Source organism: Miscanthus floridulus, chromosome 19, assembly GCF_019320115.1.
Source record: "Miscanthus floridulus cultivar M001 chromosome 19, ASM1932011v1, whole genome shotgun sequence".
NCBI lineage: Eukaryota > Viridiplantae > Streptophyta > Magnoliopsida > Poales > Poaceae > Miscanthus > Miscanthus floridulus.
This window is the reverse complement of record NC_089598.1, coordinates 40,779,642-40,789,192: the sequence shown is the minus strand read 5'-3', so window position 1 is coordinate 40,789,192 and position 9,551 is coordinate 40,779,642. Positions and strand designations below refer to the sequence as shown.

Here is a 9,551-nt window from a genome sequence, read left to right as displayed (position 1 = left end):
ACCCCCGGTCCGAAACACCGACAGTATCCATATGAGCATCGTGTTAGAAAATAAACATACAGATAGAGTGCACAAAGAAAAGAAATTTTGATTAGTCCAAGGTCTCATAATATTCTAGTTCGTGCAAGAGCATATATCGATAATTAGTTCTGCTATTTGCAAATAAAATGATAAAATAGCTCAAGCTAAAAGAGAAGCGGTAAGATATATTTTTGCAGAATTTGGTCACAATTCAAGTGAACGAGCACGCATCCTTTATCAAATGAAAAGAAAAAAAACATTGAAAGCAGATTCAGAAGGATTTTAGTTTTGCCCAAAACAAAATTCTGAATTCGCAATCCATTGCCACTAACAATGTACAAAAAATTTACAAGACTTCAAACGTCCAATAATGCACACAGATGAAGCCTCTGCACTAGATAGACCTTGGTACTATCCCTCTTCTCTATACCAAAAATGACCGATCTCAAAAAGACATTCTCAACACTAGCCAAAAAAGTAGTAGACATATATTACAACTGCAACTTACTCTTTTATACAGCTGGCTAATAGAATGGACTAAACCATGGGCAGAGCAGTCTCGGCACTCGTTACTCGACAGTAATTTCCCTTACCATGGCATCCTTGTTCACGACAAGTTTCCCATCTTCATCCCTGGTGAAAAGCTTCTCCATCAGTTCGTCCCAACTTGTTCTACCTGCAGATTTTGTATCCGTGGTTGTCTCGCTATGAGTACCAGAGGGTGGTCCAGTGCTACCATGCTCCTGAATCTCCTCTTCAGACAGGTCTGCGGCATGAGGAACATCCAGGGTCTTTGCTCTCTGGAGAGCATTTTTGTGTTCATCCTCAAAACTTTGCAATCTCTCCATCTTTTGCTGCGGAGGTGGAGTCATTTCCTTCTTGCTGTCCATCATTAGCTGCGAAAAATATAGATCTGTAATCAATAACAAATATTCGCTGCAAATGTTAGCATACCAGTGCTGCAAGTAACCACAAGTTCCAGCACACAGAAGCTCTGCTGAGTTTGCTGCTACAAAGATGTACTCGCTCAGTTCCAAAGTATAAGACGTTTTGGCTTTTCTAGATACATTGCTTTAACTATGTAGGTAAACATAGTGTATATCTAAATGCATAGCAAAATCTATGTATCTAGAATAGCCAAAACATCTTATATTTGGAATGGAGGGAGCACATTTCTGAACACTTTGTTCGCAAGTAGCTCACCCTTTTGTCTTCTAAGTTAAGGGTCTGTTTGGTTGGTGCCAGAATTTGCCACGCCTAACCTTCGGCAAACTGTGGCTGCCACAGAAAGTGCAGCGAGCAAAATCGATGCCACACTTGTGGCAAAGCTTGGCATGAAAATGAGTCTATGACATGTGGGACAGTGTGCTAAGAAAGTGCGGCGTGCCATGGTTGTGGCAGTGAAACAAACAGCTGCCAAAAAAAATGTGCCATGACTAACCTGTGGCGTGACAAGAAGTGGTGGCGAACCAAACAGGAAGAAAATGCAGTATACTACAAAAAAACCATGATGACACAAGTGTACTTCATAATTTATTTATTTTTTTGAACGCAAAAGTGTACTTCCTAATTTACAACAGCTTTTAGGGAAGAAAAATGCACAGAAAAGAGAAATAGAAGAAGCAAAAAGGATAACACGTAAAGCCAAATCTAAACAAGTATGCTATTCACAGATGCTTGGAAAAATACAGTTTTGGCACAGTTTTCCATGGTTTTCCATACGGCAAAACCATATAAGCTAGTCATGCAAACATGGTTCCACAATTTCTTGTTGATCCTCCGCTATTTAGGAGTTAGTATCTTGTGGTACTATTTCCTTATATTGGATATTTGTAGTATATAGATGGTCGGGGGTCTTCCCTTTCATTTTCTAACAATTTCTTGTAAATACAATGGTATACCAACCATAAATACAATATGGCCTAGCAATTGGATAACTGTGTAATCAACAAGATACTACAGTTCAGAAAAAAGTGAAAATACATGGAAATTTGTTAAATAAATCTGCAACATGTATAATGAGTATATACCTCTAAAGCCTTTTGTGATTCCCGTTCAACCCAAGCAATAGCATGATCAGAAGTGGTACTGCATGATAACACGACATGCTCAAATCGTCCTTCCACTGGAATTGCAGTTCTGACCTCAGGTGGGAATCTTCCACATCTGCAGATGAGTAGCATTGTAGTCATTAAAAATATCAAAACATACTTTTTGTGTACAACAATGAAGAAGTTTTGTGAAATAAAACATCTCTAGCATTGTATTATGCAGATAGTGCAGAACATACATCAAACCAAGGTCCTGACATGGATCACATTCCATGATAATAGACCCTAATAAGATATATTATCCGATAATCTCCAGATAACTCGTCAATTCTGTAACAACTAATCTGTACTAGGCTCCTGAACTCTATCTTATTTATTCTTAAGATTCGTAATTCATTTCATCTTGATCCTGTAATGGACCAGCAGAAATGTAAGGAAGTTGAGGAAAACAAGGTAGCCTTCATCTGTTCAACCAATATAGAAGAATACATGATTGGAGCTTCCATACTCTCATGCACGAGCAGACTGAAGCTTTGCTGCTTTCTGCTAGAAACAAAACAAGGACTAACAATCCTCGCTTTAAATTAAATCATGAAAAATGGCTGTAGCATGGAATATAAGCAACAGGCAGGAGCTTCCTTATACTAGAAGAGTAGGTTTGTTGTTTATATTATTTATGACACAAAAACGCAAACGAGCAATTAGCAAGCAGGGGAAGCTACTCTGTGCAATCATATGATACATTACCTGCAAAATTTCCTCTCAACGATATGATACAGTCGCCCAGGAGCATACAATCTTCTTGGATCTTTAAATTTTCTCTTGTCTTGTTTAAATGTATCTCACAAGCAGATGAGGAATAGCAAGCAGGGCAAGCTGTCCAAAGCATAAAGGCCTGGTGAAAAACTCAATCATACATGCAGTTGTTTTGTTTTTGCTAGACAAGAGCAGAAATACATAAGAATCTGGAGAAAATGATCTAGTTACCAGAAGATAGACCCAAAGATGTACTCTAGCGGTGTCGGCGTTCTTGGCAAAAAGTCATCCTGGAAGAGACACCAAAACGTAAGCCAAAGACTTCAGATGAGACTAAGATTTCATTACTACCAGAGATGACAATTAAACTGACAACATAGGATTGGCTGAGTTCACAGAGGTTCATTTATTTAGAATAAACAAGACAGCAACAGAGCAACAACCAACATTAGTAGTTGCAGACTTGCAGCACACACAAATAGCATAAATAACATATTCAAGTGTGCTATCTAGGTTTCTTCAGAAATATAAACCATGCTCCCTATCCACTCAACTTGCTGTATGAAACAAATTCATTGTGTTTTGGGGCAATGAGAAAGCAGCGTACATTTACTGATACAGGCTGCTCCTCAAATTGAACATTGCATTTCATGATCGACAGTCGACATATATGACTTAAACCTCCTGTAAACCTTTCTTTAGCACGTGAAAACTAAATGATTCCTGCTGTTGTCTCTAATCAAACTAATTCACCTTTGAAAGACATTCCAAATGAGGCAACAAGCAAAGCACATTTGATCAAATCGATCCCCTTTCCCCCCTCCCCTCCCCTCCCCAAAAACCATCCCAACAGGGCAATTGTTGATGAAAGGCAGCAGATCAACATCCGGAGAAGTCCATGGCAACATCCTAATACAGCCCGAAGCGACCACCCCAATATAGAAGGTCAAACTCGTCCCCCGTGAGGCCGTACCTAGAGCACGACGGAGTTGATGACGTCAGCGTACTTGACGGCGAGGTTGAGCGACATGCACCTGGCGGGCGCGAGGGTGTAGCACTTGACTCGGCTCCTGGGTATGTTGTCGAACTCCTTGCGGTTGTTGACCACCAGCACGGTCATGAGCGCGGCGATGCCGGAGCCGAGCGAGTGGCCGGTGAGGACGAGCTTGTACTCGGGCCCGTAGCGGCGCAGCAGGTCCCGCAGCGTCTCCGTCTCCCGCTCCAGGATGAACTTGGCGGCCTTGAGCAGGCCGTGGTGCACGTAGCCGCCGTCGAACATCTGCATCCCGAGCTTGTTGTCCATGAGCACATGCGGAACGAATTCGCGACGCGACAACAAGACCCGTCAAATCATCTCGCCTGCTTGCTCATGGAACGGCGGGCCAATCACGCGATTGCTCGCGAGCTGGACGATGTCATTCAGGCACTAACCTTGTAGTCGGCGTTGCGCACGAAGTTGAGGCCGCGGATGGCGAGGATGATCTCCTTGTGCGCCTCGTCGACGTAGATAAGATACGGTGGGCACGCGTTGCCGACGTCCTCGTAGGCGGCCCGCTTGACGATGCCCCTGGGGTCGATGTCGAAGTACCCGCGCTCCGGCAGCGCGAACTTGGGGTTGGACAGGTCCTCGTCGTAGTTGGCGAGCACGGCGCGGCAGAGGCGCGGGACGGGCTCGAACTCGTCGGGGGACGCCGGCGGCCAGGTCTAATGTAGACGGGGTCCCAATCTTCCGTCAGGTTCAAGATAATTATCATTGTGGCGGAAAATGACACACCGATCCGGCTTCAGATCGAAAGATCGAACCCTGCAATCTTAGCACCACAGCTCCTCTGGTTATCAACCAAGTCACGGACCAGGTTGACCTCGCCAAGAAGGCTAATCCCTGCCTGCGCAACGAAGAACACAAGCAAGAACAAGAAAGAAAGCAACCAAATTACAGATAAAAAATTAATCTCACGAGTTGGGATCTCACAAACCGAAGAACGGCGAAACTGTTTCTTGACAGAATAATCTAAGCAAAACCCAAAACCTAATGACGGCGGCGACGTATGATTATAAAGGTCTTAGGGTCGTCGCCTACCCTGGACGCCCCCCCTAATGGGCCCAAACACGATACACGGTCCAACGGACCAAAAGTAGGTGTCGCAGCACCCTAACAGATTCTGGACGCTGACTTGTTTCGACGATTCCCGTTGATTCCGAAAAGGTTTTGACACGAAACCACTTGGATTGACTTCCTTATCAAATTAGCTTTCCATCCATATGTGGATCATCGAAAACGGAGTTCGGATGCGTCCTGGGCGTCCGTTTTATTGCAGACTGGTTCTGACGGCCGAGGCAGACTCGAACTCGGATTGGACTGGGCCTCTGGCTTGGCTTGGACGTCCTTGCTGGCCTCCTAAGGTGGTGGCCAAGGAGGAGGACGTCCAAGGCCATCTCTTAGGCATTCTCTATCTTCTTGGGGCGTGCTCCAACTTGGGCCTGGGTCCTAAGGATGTCTAACAAGCCCATGACGACAGTGCAGCTCTCGCCAGAAATAGCGACAGAATATATTGGTGATTTGGAGGCCTTGACGACGTGATATTGATATGGGACCAGATCTATTTGAAAGCTTATCAAACAAGCTTTCCATCAAGTGCTCATTGACCTCGATCGCACTCCGGATGGATGAGTTATGGCCTTCCCAATGAGGCACTGTCGGGCTGCCGACGAACCAAAAGTTCAACTTTGATGAACTTGCACGTTGAGACATATTTGTACCTACATTCAAATAGTGACATGTACATGTGGAACCAAGTGAATTATAACCAATATCACTATACAAATATAGGAACGAGCGCACCTTATAATCATTGTTCGTATCTGAAGGTGCCATGTCCTCATCATCCTCCCCTTCTTGACAACAAACCGTCCTCGGTTTGAGCTTAGCTAGTGGACAAGTTGTCGGTAGTAGCCAACATTGCTCTCCTTCTTGAAATTTAACATGTTTCTTTATAACAAAACTATGGGAACTTGACATGACAAGATTATAGCAATTGCAATCCTTTGGTTGATCATACTTTTGCACAATATAAAGAGATTTCATATTTGAACAAATATAGACACGATGCACCATATACTCTCCTTTACAATTATATTTTCCAATAAAATGATATGTATGTCTAGAGAACCATGGCAAATCAGCATATGCATAAAGTTTCTCCTCTAAAGAACTAAGATTACACGGAACATCAAATTCAATGTAACCCAAAGTATTTAAAGAAGACAACAATTTCAGCTCATCAACTTCACTAGCATTATGAATAACAAGTCTATTTTCAGCACAAGTGCTCATTTTCAGCACACATATAGCGTGATCATTCTTCAATGATTGCATGGGTATAACATAAATATCATCATGCAAGTCATCTTTATCATAAGAAACATCAAGCAAATCATCTTGTGACAAAGGTAAATCAAGCGAATGCTCCACTAAAATTTGCTCTATCATAGCATGATTGGTGGAAAAATTTAGCACATCAAGAGAACTCTCACCTTCTGTGAGTTTAGCATCAAGGGCATTACCTTTGCTCTCATGTTCAGCAGAGGTAATAGTTGATGGTTCTGAATTTTCACATGGGGCTGTGAGCTTCTCATTTTCTGTCACATCATCCTTACTCTTTTCTACATTGTCCTGCAAAAGGTTAGGCATAGTAGGAGGAATAACAACAGACTCTTCCTCTAAATGGTGCACCTCATCATATGAAGTCAAAATAGAAGGTGGATTAACAAAGGTTTCTCGCATAAGAAGTTTCATATCATTCTAAGTTTGAGGCTTATCAAAAGGATCTAAAGACTCCCACCAAGATAAAGCAGAATGTAGCAAAACACTAGCTGCATTTTTTACCTTTCTCCTTGGACACATAAAGCGAGTAGCAAATATGTTATCGATGGTAATTTCCCACTCCATGTACTCATCAGCACCTATACCATCATAAGTCGGTGGATACGAACAACCTGTCATTGTAAACACAAAAACAAGGAACAAATAGTGAAGGTTATCCCTAATAATCCTACTACGCAGGTGGAGTGGTGCTGCCTCTCAAGATCATAGCAAAAGGAAACACCTTATCAAGCTCTTACAAGGTTCTTACCAACGCAAAGCAGTGGACGGTACAACCGGTGGCTGGTACGTGATACCTGTGAGGGTGTGACACCAAGATTGCAAGGGTCTTTTTCTGTACCGATCTGAAGTATATGTGGAGCTTGGGAGGCACGCAAAAAAACAAATATGTATATATGGCACATAAGTCAGTGACAGACAGCAATATTGAATAAATGTCCAGAGCACTTGTCCTAGTTGCTGGCCTATACGTGTTCCTATCACCAATTGTGATAAACAAGAGAGGAAACAAGGATGAAAGGAAACAAGTATTAAAGGTAGCAACGGATATGAACAAGGCAAAAGGTACCACAAACAATAGAGCTATTGAGTGTTCCTTATGTGCTCCTTTTCGATATCTTCTATTCTCTTTTACTATTTTTTTTCTTTTATTTTTTTCCACTCTTTTTTTTCTTGCTTTTGCTCTTTTGATATTTTTTTCTCAGCAAGGAGCACACAAGAATAAACCACAAAAAATTTGAGTTCAATTGAATAAAAGATGTGGCCTATAGAAAATTAGGACTGTGCTCTAAAAAGCATACCAAAACTTATGGGCCCAGAAACTCAATTTTCCTAATCGAATTTCGCAAATCTAATTTTTGCGAACCCAGCAACGCTGGGATGAAATAGATCTAAAATTTTCTGGCATTCTCCGTAGATATAAAATTTTTCCCGTTTCGAGTTCGGATGCAAAAGTTATGACTGTTTTAAGGAAGCTGCTCGAATAAGGGTTTTAGTGGACACAAGATGCAAACTGATGGTGATACGGAATAGCGGCGGGTGGAGGAATCAATACAAACTAGAAAAGAACACAATCTAAACCAGCAACAAGACTTTGACCTAGGACACAAACTCAACAACAGAATCTGAAACTGAAATATGCAAAGGCTATGGCGCGGAAGGTTCTAGGATAGGAAATAAAGTATGTCACTGGACTATAGGACGAATGCGAAACTCTCAAACTAGGGAATAAAAGTGAACCTGACGGTATACCTTAGCTCTGATTACCACTTAATGTAGACGGGGGTCCCGATCTTCCGTCAGGTTCAAGATAACTATCGTTGTGGCGGAGAATGACACACCGATCCGGCTTCAGATCGAAAGATCGAACCCTGCAATCTTAGCACCACAGCTCCTCTAGTTATCAACCAAGTCACGGACCAGGTTGACCTCGCCAAGAAGGTTAATCCCTACCTGCGCAACGAAGAACACAAGCAAGAACAAGAAAGAAAGCAACCAAATTGCAGATGAAAAATTAATCTCACGAGTTGGGGTCTCACAAACCGAAGAACGGTGAAACTGTTTCTTGACAGAATAATCTAAGCAAAACCCAAAACCTAATGACGGCGGCGACGTATGATTATAAAGGTCTTAGGGTCGTCGCCTACCCTGGACGCCCCCCCCTAATGGGCCCAAACACGATACACGGTCCAACGGACCAAAAGTAGGTGTCGCAGCACCCTGACAGATTCTGGACGCTGACTTGTTTCGACGATTCCCGTTGATTCCGAAAAGGTTTTGACACGAAACCACTTGGATTGGCTTCCTTATCAAATTAGCTTTCCATCCATATGTGGATCATCGAAAACGGAGTTCGGATGCGTCCTGGGCGTCCGTTTTATTGCAGACTGGTTCTGACGGCCGAGGCAGACTCGAACTCGGATTGGACTGGGCCTCTGGCTTGGCTTGGACGTCCTTGCTGGCCTCCTAAGGTGGTGGCCAAGGAGGAGGACGTCCAAGGCCATCTCTTAGGCATTCTCCATCTTTTTGGGGCGTGCTCCAACTTGGGCCTGGGTCCCAAGGATGTCTAACAAGCCCATGACGACAGTGTAGCTCCCGTCAAAAATAGCGACAGAATATATTGATGATTTGGAGGCCTTGACGACGTGATATTGAGATGCGACCAGATCTATTTGAAAGCTTATCAAACAAGCTTTCCATCAAGTGCTCATTGACCTCGATCGCACTCCGGATGGATGAGTTATGACCTTCCCAATGAGGCACTGTCGGGCTGCCGACGAACCAAAAGTTCAACTTTGATGAACTTGCACGTTGAGACATATTTGTACCTACATTCAAATAGTGACATGTACATGTGGAACCAAGTGAATTATAACCAAAGCCACTATGCAAATATAGGAACGAGCGCACCTTATAATCATTGTTCGTATCTGAAGGTGACATGTCCTCATCAAGGTCTCGCTGTCGTAGGCGCCGATGTAGGTGAGCCGCTTCCACGCCCAGCGCGCGCAGCCCAGACATAGCATCCCTGTGAGCTTTAGCCAATTCGGTAGGAAAACCACTCCCAAATAAGGGCTAAACTTATACAAAACACTGAATTGGTTGCAATTAAACAAAGGTTTCAACATAACATCAACATGCTGAGGATAGAGATGAGCGATAGAGATAACATAGTAGGTTGCAGTTAAACTATGGTTTCAACATAACATCAACATGCTGAGGATAGATAGATGACCGATAGAGATCACATAGTATCCATATGAGCTTCGTGTTAGAAAATATACATACAGATAGAGTGCACAAAGAAAAGAAATTTTGATTAGTCCAAGGTCTCATAATAT

General features: G+C 43.0%; 1 pseudogene; it reads right to left on the bottom strand.

Moving 5' to 3' along the window:
* Window positions 1–347: 347 nt before the first annotated feature.
* LOC136527767 (uncharacterized) lies at window positions 348–9,236 on the bottom strand (annotated as a pseudogene).
* Window positions 9,237–9,551: the final 315 nt, after the last annotated feature.